Genomic DNA, 14404 nt, shown 5'->3' on the forward strand with positions numbered 1-14404 from the left:
GTTTTTAATTTTTTTATTTTTGGTAACCCTATGTTTTAATATGTTTATTTTTATCATGTGGCAGCTAGACTGGGAGTGGCTGCCAAGACCATATAACACCAGTCCTGAAAGACTTACACAGTATGTTTCTGAGCACAATTCAAAGTGCTGGTGCTGACCTTTAAAGCCCTAAACGGCCTTGGCCCAGTATACCTGAAGGAGCATCTCCACCTCCATCGTTCAGCCCGGACACTGAGGTCCAGCTACGAGGGCCTTTTGGCAGTTCCCTCACTGCGAGAAGTGAGGTTACAGGGAACCAGACATAGGGCCTTCTTGGTAGTGGTGCCAGCCCTGTGGAATGCCCTCCTCTCAGATGTCAAGGAAATAAACAAGTATCTGACTTTTAGAAAACATCTGAAGGCAGCCCTCTTTAGGGAAGTTTTTAATGTTTGATGTTCTATTGTGCTTTTAATTGTGTTGGGAGCCACCCAGATTGGCTGGGGAAACCCAGCCAGATGGGTGGGGTAGAAATAAAATATCATCATCATCATTGCATTTTATTCTTCTTGCAAATCTCTTCAGGACTTTTGTTGTGGAAAGCAACACATAAATCCAATAAAATGAACCTCTCAATTACCTTTTTTAAAATCCCATTCTTTCCCCAAGGAGTCAGGAGTGGTGTTTTGGCCCTGTAACAATTCCGTGCAAGAGCAACTTGCAAAAGTCTATCAATTGCTGGAGTCCCCATATCCTTACCCAACATTTTAGCCAGCAACTAACCTACACTAACTCATCCCACCAGAAAACCCTTTACCATCACCAGCCTTCTCTAATTTGCTCCTTAGGCATTTGAGCATGTGGACTCTGCATCCCAGCCTTCTTGGAATTCTCAAGCTGGCAGAGCCAGGAGAATGAAGCCCCCAGCCGATTGCACTATGTCCCTCACGGGCCTCCCCAAAGTCTAAGCACTTCCTCAGCCTGCTGCCCTCCAGCTGGCTTTGCCGGCTGGGGCTGATGAGAACTGCTGTCCAGAGTATCGGAAGGGCATCAGGTTAGGGAAGGCTGAGCTAGATGAAGTTACCCAGCAAGTATTGATTTTTGTTTAACTTCTCATTTGTTAAAATGCTCCAGATAGAGATTAACTTTCTTTGCTGTGTATTTATTGTTTTGCCTGCCCTGAGATGGGAATAGAGAGGCACTTTGATAAATGGATGGAGAAATTTGTCTGGCTTTGACTCGGCAAGCAAAGTCAGAAGCAAGAAAAGGACAGTCCCCTGTATTGCAGGAGGAGTGGATGGATCTGTACACAGCAAACCACATCCAAAATAGGGGAACCCTATTTTGCACGTGGACACACAAATTGGGAACATTCAGGCATGCTCCTTAGGCATCACCACCTTTTTCTCTGCCTAGGAATGTCAGAGACCCAGGGAAGAGGCACTCACCTTCAGTTTTCATTTAAGGGCTCTCCTAGTCAAAAGGATGAAATCAGATGAATGTGAATAAACAGGACCCTGGGTGAACAATGTAGGATGTAACCTAAGCAGTCAAATACAACATTTCCTGTTTGCCTAGAGTGGACATGCAGGGGAATGTAGGTCCAGCCAGTTGAACTTCCTGTTATACCTGGTCTGGAGCATCCTTCCTTTGCATGTGATCAGGTAGGTGGGCATCACCCTTCCAGACCCCACACAAATGGTCCAGTTACACAGCCACCTTCCTCTTTTGATGCCTTTTCTTCTCTTGGACTGCACTGCTGGCTCTTAGCCAGCAGCATGTGGGATGAGTTCCCATATGGGATGAACTCAAAACCTCTTCTGTAACTCTAAGCTAAAGCCTGCCTTCAGGGGTCCAACTGTGAACTGAATGTGAGCAAACTACTTATTACTTTTAAAAGAAGACTGTTGTGTCTTTATTCTTTTAGAAGGGAATCAAAGGGGTATTACCAGGAATAATAGAATTTAGGAGATTCTAATGAATCTGCACCTAGCTTCCTGATGTGTAAAAGGGGGGATGTACTCTGCTGTATGAATAAACTCACTAGCATGAGTTAGGAAGGATAATATTTAAACAATATATCCTCTCCTGCTACCCACAACATTCCCACAAACAATTCATTTGCTCTGGGTTAGTTTCATTTCCCCTGTCCCCCTGTAACATACAGCTTGGCCCATTAGCTTGAGCCATTGGGAGCTCTTTGCTCCACAAGCATCTTCTCCAGGGCTTCTGCATTCTCCTGTTGGCTCACTGTATTATGGATTCCATAAACTGACAGGCTTGGTGATGGTTATTCTGAAGGGAGGAGGCTTCAGCAACCTCCAGACTAGGCTACTGTAATGTGCTTCAAATGGACCTGCCCTTGAAAAGTGTCTGGAAAAAATGCATTGGTTCAGAATACCACAACCAGGCTTTTCAGCTGGAGCATATAACTCATATACCATTTAATCTCCATCGGTTGGCTACCTGCTTGTTTTCAGATGGTAGTTCTTATCTTAATAAGCCTTAGATGGCTTAAGACCTGCATACCTTGAGGATTACAAGCTCCAATATGCCCCCTGCCTTGCACTCAAGTCAATCAACACCAGGGGTCCTGTTCCGGGTCTCTCCTCCAATTGAGTGCAGCAGATGAAGCATTGAGGGGTTCATTCAGGCATGGTGCTCTGATTCTGGAATGCTCCCTTCCCCACTTGAGAATCCCCACCTTGAAATTCACTTAGTCACCTGGTTAAATCAAGGGGGGGTTTCGGAGGGGAGGGTGATGCTGGGGGAAGCAGACTGTCACTGCATTTTCCCTGAGGCTATTCTGGGGAGTGGGGCATGCTCCACTTTTTTTGCTGATTGGTTTAACACTTTTCTGCTGCTACTGCTATATTTTCCTTCTGTTTGGGTTTTATTGATGTGTTGTTGTTAGCTGCCTTGAATTTCCTGAAGAGAAATCCCCTGAAGATGGGGGAGAATAACTTTAAAACAATGTAACCAAACAAACACAATCTGCATTAGGCTGGTGGCTTGTTCAGAACCCCTGGCATTGTGGTGCTTTGAAACTCACATTCTAATATCTATATCTGTATCCATCCATAGACACCTATAGATATATTCAATAGATCATGGCCATTTTCTTGGGCATACAAGAGGGTTCATAGTACCATTAAGAATTCACTACAAGTGAGCCCAGCCAATGTGTGATGGAAGTGACTAATAAAGATTGTTGTTCCCCCCAAAAAGGAAGTTGTTCCCAAAACAATATTCCCAAGTGCTGTACCTCTAATATTTTGAAAGACAACAAAGTCATTCCCTAAAGAAAGAAAGAGTAGCTTGAAAGGGCAATTAATAGTTTCCAGCTCTCTCTACACAAAAAAATGAGATCTCCACCCACCATTAGCTGTCAACTTTCCCCTTTTCTTGCAAGGAATCCTATTCGGAATAAGGGAATTTCCCTTTAAAAAAGGGAAACATTGACAGCTATGCCATCCACCCTACCTCCCCATGTGGCTGTCTTTCCTTTTTCTTTGCAGTATCCCTGATCGTGGAACAGGTCCTGAGGCATAGGGCACTCCAGGAGACTTCAGATTTTCAAGCTGAGAATGGGGGCTTCCCCGTGACTCACTCAATCACAAAAGCAGCCGAGAAGAAAGCCCAAGAAAAAGACGGCGGTGTCTCTTCTCCACAATGGTTTATGCGTTGAAGTCAAATCATTAATATGCATTTCCGCGTCGTACTGGAAGTCACTTGTGGAGAAAAGAGCTGTAGCTAATTGATTTGAGATGCATCTGCCGAGCCACACAACCCAGTCCGCGTGTCTAATGCATCACGGCAGGAAAGAGAGGAATTACTCTTGACACCGGGATTGTACTTCTGCCAAAAGATTCAATCCAATATGTGTTACTTCAGATACGGAGGGGGTGATACAGCCCTGATCCCCACTTGTGGGACCAGTGAAATGGTGAGCACAAATGAGGGATGGATCACAACTTCTGGATTCAAAGTTAAGACCAACTATTCCAAATTATGATTATTATTTGCAATTAATTTACATTTAGAAGCAAACCTTAAACTTGAGCATGCAATAAAAAGAGATATCTGGCATTCAGATGGTAATTCTTAAATGCAACATCTGTGTATTTTGAATAGCTAAACTGAATGACAGCAATAACTACCCTGCTTCTTTTTTCAAAGTTGATAGACACAGATATAGAGGGACCTTTCTAAGTCAAACTCCTGCTTGGTGCAGAAAATTGAGAACCAGAAGACCCTCAATATATGACCATCCAGCCTCAGCTGCAAGGACTCTGGCAAGGAAGAGGTCTGTTCCTTCCAGTACAAAGCAAACACTTTCCAGCAATCTTAAGTGCCATCCCATTTAATTGCTTCGTTTTGTTTTTATAATGTGTCAGTTTATATATTCATATTGTCTGCCACAATTTCTTTTTTCCACCCATCAATTGAGGGCACTTCCTGTTGTTTCTAGTGTCTGGTTCCAGTAACTAACATTTCCAGTTAAGTTGTAATGTTTTTCCCAGCTAGGTCTTTTATATTCTGTGTTGAGAGTCTATCAGAAATGCCATATCACATCTCAATAATCTATATCCACCCCTCTAGCCAGATGTAACAGAGCCAATGTAATGTTGTGCTTAAGAAATAGAGCTGGGTTCAAATGTCCTCTCTGCCTTCGTACTGCCTGAATAATCATACTGAGCTATATTACAAGGCTGTGGCAAGAATGATCACAATGTTTTACATGCACTAAGAAAAAGTAAGACATACATGTCTCTGTGTTTGTGTGGAGAATTTAATGGTGGAGAGGTCTATAAGTTGCTACAAATATAGTAGACTATGCAATTTCCATCTCAGAATTACCAATGACTGGGGAACATCAGCAATGGAAAGCTCTTGCACTCATGACCTGCTTTGACCATGGTGAGAAGCAGGATGGTTGGTGTGCAGAAGCAGGACTCATTGTATTATCAATTTGAGCAAAAGCTTCCTAAAGCACACAAAGGAATGAGAAAGACAAGAATGACTGAACATGTTCAGAGTAGCCTTTCCTCACTCATGGCCCTTGTTTTATCAAGATCTTCCATCATGTTAAATTGGGCAGAATATTAAGAGCTATGCATAATTCCTATTACAGTGGTACCTCGGGTTACATATGCTTCAGGTTACATATGCTTCAGGTTACAGACTCCGCTAACCCAGAAATAGTACCTCGGGTTAAGAACTTTACTTCAGGATGAGAACAGAAATCGTGCTCCAGCGGTGCGGCAGCAGCAGGAGGCCTCATTAGCTAAAGTGGTGCTTCAGGTTAAGAACAGTTTCAGGTTAAGAACAGACCTCCGGAACGAATTAAGTACTTAACCCGAGGTACCACTGTAATTATTATTTCACTGCTATTTTGGGGGGGGGGCAGCAAATGATAAGTAGAAGTTTTTATAGAGCTATTCCTGTCATGGCACCTGACCAACGGCCTCTGTAATGGCCCCAAACAAAGAAGAGATATGGGCTGCTGCACTCAGAAAACCTCCTCCTGCACCTTCCCAGCCTGAAGATGTGGCCCTTCTGCCTTCTTCCAAAGTTGAGTCCTCAGCAACATCTCGCTCATCAAAGCCAGCAGTTACAGAACCAGGAAAGAGCCCTTTACAAAGCCAGTTCTTCCAGGGAGGCAGGGCCAGCTGCAGAATGGGCCTCACCAGCCTTCAGAAGGCTCCAGCTCTCTGCTGAGGCAACAGTCCTCTGTTAGCTGTTTACAAGAGGAGGAAAGCTACAGCCAATATGCTCACTTGGAGCTCTCCGTGGTCCTGATAAGGTATGCCTCCATTTAAACCTGCTCTGCTATGCCAGCTCTACTTGACCTTATCTGATGTGACCTTACCTAACTCTTTCACTTCCCCTTTGTGCTCCAACCTCAGCAGCATTTCTGTATATATGAAATTCAGCATTTGCTCACCACAATCAGTTCCCCTCTGGGTATCTGGTGCAAGATGGCATTTTCCAATGCAGAACTGAGCCCCTTTCCTTTAGAACAGTGTTCCCTAAACTTGGATCTCCAGCTGTTTCTGGACTACAACTCCCTAGCTAGCAAGACCAGTGGTCAAGGATGATGGGAATTGTAGTCCAAAAGCAGTTTGAGACCCGAGTTTGCGAAACACTGCAAAGTAAGCATAGCCTCCTAGCCCTTTCGCCATCTAAAAGTTGGTCTTCCATTCCTCAGGAAAGTATCAGTTACTTGCTTCTGCTGCTGCTGCTGCTTGCATGGGCTGCTCTGTGAGCATGTTGTTTCTGTTTGGGCCCCCGGGCCCCCAGGCTGCTAGAAATTAGTGAGCTCCAAAGTGCCTCCTCTTTCTCCACCCCATCCCAAGCTGGCAACTTGCCTCTGTGTGATATAATGAATTGTTTTGACCTAGTCATTCTGTAAAGCACAGGTCATGCGAGAGAAATTGATACCGAACTAGCTCTGCAAAAATCTTTCGGTAACTATAAATTTTGTTGGCATCAGGAGCAGACCTCTTCACGGTGGGGTGAAGGAAGGGCACATTTTGGCTGCAGATAAGCTTTTAGGAGAGATTCATGGGGCTCGGCCCTGTCTGCTGAGAAGAGGAGAAGGCAGGCAGGCGGGACAGAGAGAAAACAAGGTGGTGTGTATCCACCATCTGTGGAGATTATCTTTGGGATTGCCAGATAGAAGCTTCTGAGGAGGAGCTCTTGGGGTAACGCCACATGCATGAGAGGAAGATTAGCTGAGAGACAGCTTGAAATTGATTGGCGAGTGAACCTTTGATGTGTGTGCAAGGGGGAGGGAGTACCATTTCAAAACCCAGGATTTTGTTTCCCTCCCACCCTCTCTCCTGCAAAATTACACTGATAGTCTTGCAGTTGCAAAGGGAGATGCTTAAGATACTGGTTTTCATTTTTGCTGAAACAATGTCAGGCCAAAACCTCGTCCCTCAAATTATGTTTCCAGGTGATGGCAAACTGATTGGCACCTGCCAGTCTTAGGAGCACAGCCATTCCAACTGTGGTAAGGTGGAAGGGAGTGAGTCTAGCCTGTGTGTCAGAATCAATGCCAAGCCAACACATTTCAGCCTGGAGATGCTGCAGAACCTGGGCTTGCAGTTGTCTCTTGGTGGCCTGGATGTTTAAGGGACACATAAAAGATGGTCTTGCTCCAAGGGAAGGGGAGAAGACACTGTTACAGCATCTCCCAAACAAACATTCATCTTTCAGATTTACTGTAACTTTTTTTAAAAAAATCAGTGCTTCTTGTAATAAAATTGCCATGTGAGGTCTGCATGGAAAGTGGAACATTAGTGTGGCATACTGGTTAGAGTGTCAGACTTCGACCTGGGAGACCAATGTTCAAATCCCAATTCAGCCATGAAGTTCACTTTGAGCTAACCACTGCCTCTCAGCCTAACCTATCTCACAAGGTTGTAGTAAATGAGAAGGACCTCCTTGGAGAAAAGAGTGTGTGTGTGTGTGTCTTCAATAAGCAAATAAATTGTGTAAATCCAGACGACCATGATCACTGCAATTACCACATCTCATCTTAGCCATTTGAACCTTGATGGAGGACTGATTCACACATACCTAACTCAGTCTCACTACACTTGGACGCTGGCAGCTGAATGTGTGAGCAGATTGTGTGAGACCATGACCCAGAAAAGCAGTCCATATGAGGTGGTATAGAAATTCTTCAAACGGTGTTGGTGCACCACATGAAGATGGCACATTTGCACAAAGAGGGCATCGCCGAATGCTGCAGTCATCATGTGATGATTGAGCATGCATGCATGGATCAGACCACCATTGTTTTATATCCTCAGCACAGTTGGAGAAGGAAACTTTTCAGCGATAGAGATGGAGTGAACATAGGAGTATCAGAACTAGAAAGCTGCTTATATGAAATCAGACCATTGGTTCATCTAGCTCACTGCTACCCACACTGACTGGCAACAGCTCTCCAGGATAGCTCTCTCAGCAGGAGCTGCTCCCAGCCGTAGCTGAAGATGCTTAGGATTGAAGCTGGAATCTTCTCCATGCAAAACATGGCCCTTCCAAAGGCCTAATTCCACTGAATTATAATTTCACGGGTGCTCCATTATAGATTGTTCCATCCTATTTTGTGCAATTTTTTAAAAAGAATGCTGACCACTGGATCTTTGTGAGGCTTCCACATCAGGTCTCTCTCTCACACTTTCTTTCTCTGTTCCAAAGCCTTGTGTGTGAGAGAGTGGGGGTGTTGTTGCAGGGAAGATCTCAGATGAACTCCTCTGGGTTGATCAGCTCAGCCAAGTGCCACGCTAGCAAGTTGCAAGTCAATTTCTTTCTTTCCTTTTTGTCCTCCCCCCTAGCAGACTGAAATCACCGAAGAATATGCATGGCATCCGTAGTCTTTGCTGGCCTCTGGCCGACCCATTATCTGAAGTGGATTTCTGCTTCCAGGCTCCAAGACAGCAGCACGGTGTTGCTGCTGCTCCTGCTCTTTCTCCCTTCCTAGTGGCATTTTGCCCAGTGCCGGAAGCCCAGTGTGGATTTGAGAGCAGCTATGGGTTGCCTGCAGCAGCAGACTTAATCCCGGAGTCCCTTTCTGAGCAGGCTCAGTGCCAGCTTCTCGGACAACCTGGAAAAGTGCCCTGCAGGTGGTTGTTACTTCATGGCTGGGAGGGAGGTTGGCAGCAAAACTCTGCAAAGTGTAGAACTATGACTTTAGATGCAAGAACTTCTAGCCCTCATGGTTTCCAGTTTGGTGGGTGGGTGGGTGAGGGAGACTCTGAAAATTCTCAGAACGCATAAGAAGAACCCTGCTGGTTCACAACATGAAAGGCCTGTTTCATCCAGCATGCAGTTGTTTCGCCTTTCTATAACTCTTCTTTCTTTCTTTCTTTCTTTCTTTCTTTCTTTCTTTCTTTCTTTCTTTCTTTCCTCCCTCCCTCCCTCCCTCCCTCCCTCCCTTCCTTCCTTCCTTCCTTCCTCTTCATTCCTTCCCCTTCCTTCCTTCCTTCCTTCCTTCCTTCCTTCCTTCCTTTTCCAAAGGTCAATCAGTGTCAAACTGAGATGGTTGCTGGCAGGTGCAGACAACATTGTCCGTTGTCCTCTATAAGGCAGCTTTACATGCACAAGCAATGGGAAAGTTATGGGCTGCTTTTCCTGATCTCATTGTTAACACCAAGGGGATGATAATAATAATGATAATGATGATAATAATAATAATAATAATAATAATAATAATAATAATAAGGAAAACCTCCTTATGATTACAAGTTTCATCAGTTAACTCCCTCCTTGACCAACTGTTTGATGCACAAATATTTTGCTTTGTGGCCTACATTGCAAAGGCCATATTGTTTCAGAAAGTTCAAATTTAAATGCTCTAAATGTGAATGGAATCTAATTTCTCTCCCATCCCTACCCCAGTCTGAAGTGGGCAGTTTTCCAAAATGCCAAACCAAGGTTCAAACCAAATCTTGGGCTGGTGAGGGGGCCACTAGGGGGCACATTGGAAGATGGCCGACAATGCCATCTCTCCAACCCACACGGGGTAATTAAGAGGCTGTTATGGGAGTAGGCTGCCTTCCTTGTTGCCCCAAGGAAATGGGGAACACTGCCCTTGCCTGCTGTGCCCATAAATCACCCCCTAATTCGAAAGAAGGGGGTGAGGGCCCTAGGCAGAATGCCCCCGTGTGGACCTCGGCTCTCCTGGACGCTGTCTCTGATCGCACACTAGCTGCAGCAATTTGGAATAATTAATTACAAAAGAAGCAAATGCAACATATTTCAAGTGAAGAAGGGGAGTGAAGTCTCTGCGAAAGAAGACGACGGGTTGGAGAAACAGGAATATTTTACGATGAAGATACACCAAAGGCTGGGTATGTTGACAACGGGTCTGAATGGGGGGGGGGATGGACCTTTTTTACTTTCCTTCTATGTGATTTACAAGAACCCCTCCTCATTAGAATCGTCGGTTGAACTGACCCAAGCAGGATGATTAAGGTCTGTGTGGAGATAAACTTTAACCAAAAGTATGCTTTATGGAGATCGAGAAGCAATAAGAGCTTTTGGAATGGCACAGCAATTAATTCGGAGTCGCCATCTTGCCAAAGGATTTATAGCCGGGAGGAAGAACGGACTTGTTTTCAGACTGCATTTCTGGTGAATCTCCTCAGAGGTTTTGAGAAAGGAGGCAGATTGGTGAAGATTAATGACGCTAAGACTGTTTTGATGTATGGAAGTGATGTTATATGGAAAACGTCTGGATATGGCTACTGGATAAAAAAAATAATATCCACGCAGGATTACAAAATGTTCTAACCAGCTTGTGGAGACTATCAGAGGTCACAAAGAGAAAGGAAAAATATATGAAAATAACAACAAGAGATGTGGAAAAACAATAAGAAAGGACTGGATAGTACTGTGAACATCATAAGTTTAGATTTGTGGACATTAAAACAGCAGTAAGAAGCAAGAAGTTGATTGGATCCCCTTCAGAACTTGAAATATGGGTACCCCCAACAAAAATTTAAAATTCGGCTGTGTAATTTGGAATTTATGTAATTTGGTTTGATTTTATGTGATTGGTTGGTTAATAAAAAATTATTCTTAAAAAAAAAAATCTTGTGGCTGGTGAATACTGGATATTACCCAATATAGCAAATTAGGCATATGGGGAAACAGGAGTTAAATGTTTTCCCTGTGGCTTCGAACACACTGCCTGTAATACTGAGAAATATCAAGGGGTTATAGGGTAAGTTTGGGACTGAGACAGCACAACAGATAGTGTCTGTGTATTGGGAATTGTTACATCATTGTTGCTGGAGGCTCCTTCTAAAAAAACCACTAGCATCAGCTAGAGACTGCCGTTATCCTAAGAGCAACCCACGGTCTATTTGTTTTCATGCTTCTGCCAGCGGTCGCCAAGCATACATTTTTTAAACAAGATGAAACCAGATTCAAGACATTCAAGGAACCTGAGATTGAAACCACTGAGAAAAGCAGCCTCGCCCTCCGTTTGATCAATCTTGTCAAAACACAATCATTCAATTCCTTATAAATAAAAAGAAGATGTGATTTAGAATGTCATCCTTTGGGTCTACACGCTGGATTCCTATAAATCAATCACTCCAGGTAAACTGCAGTTATTTAGAAGCCATCTGACAACAGACAAGTTAAAAACATAATTTTAAACGTATGCGCTGCATGGCGTTGTGATATAGAGCCTGTTGATCAACACACTCGGTTCCTTTGCGTCGCAGATATCTGCTTCTTTTGCAAAGGTTCTGCCAGGCATTCACACAGCGAGGTGTGGTCCCCGCCTTGGAACGGAAAGGTCTGTGTGAGGGTGGAAACACAGAGAAAGATTCTACATCTCAGAGGAAACTTTCAGGCAGACGTAAATAGGCATAGTGTGTTTTCCCCTAATTATTCAGTTGTATACACACACCAAAAATGTGAGTGGTTGTTGTTTGAATTGCAGATTTAGCCAAAATAGAAATGGGTTTTATTCAGTTAAAATGTTTATAATCCTTACTCCCTCACTTCTCCTGCTTTTTGAGGATGGTGACAACATCACTGAACTACAACAGTAATAAATAATGATTATACATACATATATATATATATATATATATATATATATATATCTATATCTATATCTATATCTATATATATATATATATGTTGTTGTTTTTTAGTCGTTTAGTCATGTCCGACTCTTTGTGACCCCATGGACCAGAGCACGCCAGGCACTCCTGTCTTCCACTGCCTCCTGCAGTTTGGTCAAACTCATGCTGGTAGCTTCGAGAACACTGTCCAACCATCTCGTCCTCTGTCGTCCCCTTCTCCTTGTGCCCTCCATCTTTCCCAACATCAGGGTCTTTTCCAGGGAATCTTCTCTTCTCATGAGGTGGCCACAATACTGGAGCCTCAGCTTCACAATCTGTCCTTCCAGTGAGCACTTAGGGCTGATTTCCTTCAGAATGGATAGGTTTGATCTTCTTGCAGTCCATGGGACTCTAAAGAGTCTCCTCCAGCATCATAATTCAAAAGCATCAATTCTTTGGTGATCAGCCTTCTTTATGGTCCAGCTTTCACTTCCATACATCACTACTGGGAAAACCATAGCTTTAACTATACAGATCTTTGTTGGCAAGGTGATGTCTCTACTTTTTAAGATGCTGTCTAGGTTTTCATTGCTTTTCTCCCAAGAAGCAGGCGTCTTTTAATTTTGTGGCTGCTGTCACCATCTGCAGTGATCATGGAGCCCAAGAAAGTAAAATCTCTCACTGCCTCCATTTCTTCCCCTTCTTTTTGCCAGGAGGTGATGGGACCAGTGGCCATGATCTTCGTTTTTTTTATGTTTAGCTATATATTCTATCTAAAGTCAGTATTGATACCTACATCGTGCAGGCTAAATCTGCCTCCAGGACAACATCACCTGTCCTCCACTTTTCGTAGGCCTGCTAGGTTTTAGCTGAGAAAGAAGACACACCCAACCATTTCAACCTGGAGTTGCCACAATAAGACCTGTCATTTTAGATCTCCTGCTCAGCTAGCAAATGCCTGTAATTGGGATAACCTGCTTTCCTTTTCCTTCCTTAACAAAATATGTACACATAGCTGAGAATTTGTGCCAAAGCCTCTACTTTGAACAGCTACAACCCAAACTAACTTGGGGGATGGGAGCGAGGGGTCATCGGTTCTTCATGCACACAAATCTTGACCACGATGCATAATATCAAAGAAAGAGAAACCAACATCATGGAATCCCACCTAAGTATCCAATCATGTGGTCCTGGAAACTCAGAATTTGCAGTACTTTGCCATCACACCTGTAAACACAACTCAGGACATCATAACTGTGGTGGACAAAGGTTACATTTGTTTAATCTATATTTAGTATAGAACAGGGTTCCTCAAACTCAGCCCTCCAGATGTTTTTGGCCTACAACTCCCATGATCCCTAGCTAGCAGGACCAGTGGTCAGGGATAATGGGAACTGTAGTCTCAAAACATCTGGAGGGCTGAGTTTGAGGAAGCCTGATATAGAAGATATGGCTTGGAATCAATTTGATCCCCTTCCCCTCTTTCCTTTTTCCTTTCTCCTTCTGTGATGGAACTATTTAAGGACTTCCCTGGCTTTTTTCTGGCCCACGTAGGACCAGTCTGGATAGTTGGCCTTGGTGAAGATTTGACGTTTTCATCCCCAAAAAGTTTTTCATTTGAGTTTCTGCTGAAATGAGGCTGCATTTTAATGTAGTATTTTAATCTTGTTTTAAAGTTGTATTTTAATCAATTGTTTTTATGCCTGGTGTTAGTCGCCCTGAGCCCGGTCTTGGCTGGGGAGGGCAGGGTATGAATAATATTTTATTATTATTATTATTATTATTATTATTATTATTATTATACAACCAATTAAACAGGATTCCCTAAGAAGAGAGGGGTCAACTTCCTCCGATCTCCTGGGTACATTTACCAGTGCCACCTGTGGCTCCATAGCAAAGGATGGAAGGAATTACTCTTCCTTGCTATGAGAGCCTTGGGTATGTGAACCCGGCAAGTGAGCCATGGCCCCATCAGTCAGTGTCCCCCCCCCCCATGTTTATACCAAGCCTGAAGGGCATCCCCAGGGTGTAGGGTGACCAGAGAGTGTCCTTAACCCATTACAGTTTCAGGAATTCACTCCACGAGATCTTAATTTTTTTTTATTTCCTGCCCAGATTGAAGGCCAAATTAAACCACATTGCAACACCACTCCAATGAATGGATGCCCAACAGTGTGACACAGGTGAAGGAGAGAAATCACTAGCCAATTGGGGCACCACCAAAAAAATAACCCACTCATCCCCAAACAGACAACCAGCAAAGCTCACACTGCAAAGGGAGGAAGGTAGGGGAGGTGCTGTAGAGAAGAGTGGAGACTTTGGGGAGGAGCCAACTCTGGCTTCTTCACCTTCCCAATTGGTCCGTTGGCCAGCACATGCCTACCTGAGCTCCTCCCCTGGGTCAAACCAACTTGACTCTTCTTCTTGGGGGAGTTGGGGAAAATTGGCCTCCACTCAAGGGTGGGAACAGTATACACCTGCAAGTTGGGGAAAGGTGCATACGTCAAAGGGAAGGTGGATTTCAAAAAACCAAGCAAGCCAAGCTGACAGGGTTGACAATGGACAGGGATTGGTTGGGATCTGTATTGGTTCTGAAGGTGCTTGTATTTAAAGCAATTTGTTAGGCACCGTGATTTACTGCCAAGGTGGAAAATGGGGCAGAGTATTGATTCTCGTCCTTCTTTCTATTGCAAATGAGTGTAATGTTTTATAGTATGTCAGAATAATACCGGCAGCCACTTCATCAATGTCAAATGTTAAAAATGATTGGCTATTGTGATGTAGGAGATTAAATATGAAAGCTTGATGGGTATATAAAAATGAAAGGGTGA

Source organism: Podarcis pityusensis (assembly GCF_964106645.2).
Source record: "Podarcis pityusensis genome assembly, chromosome: 15".
Lineage (NCBI taxonomy): Eukaryota > Metazoa > Chordata > Lepidosauria > Squamata > Lacertidae > Podarcis > Podarcis pityusensis.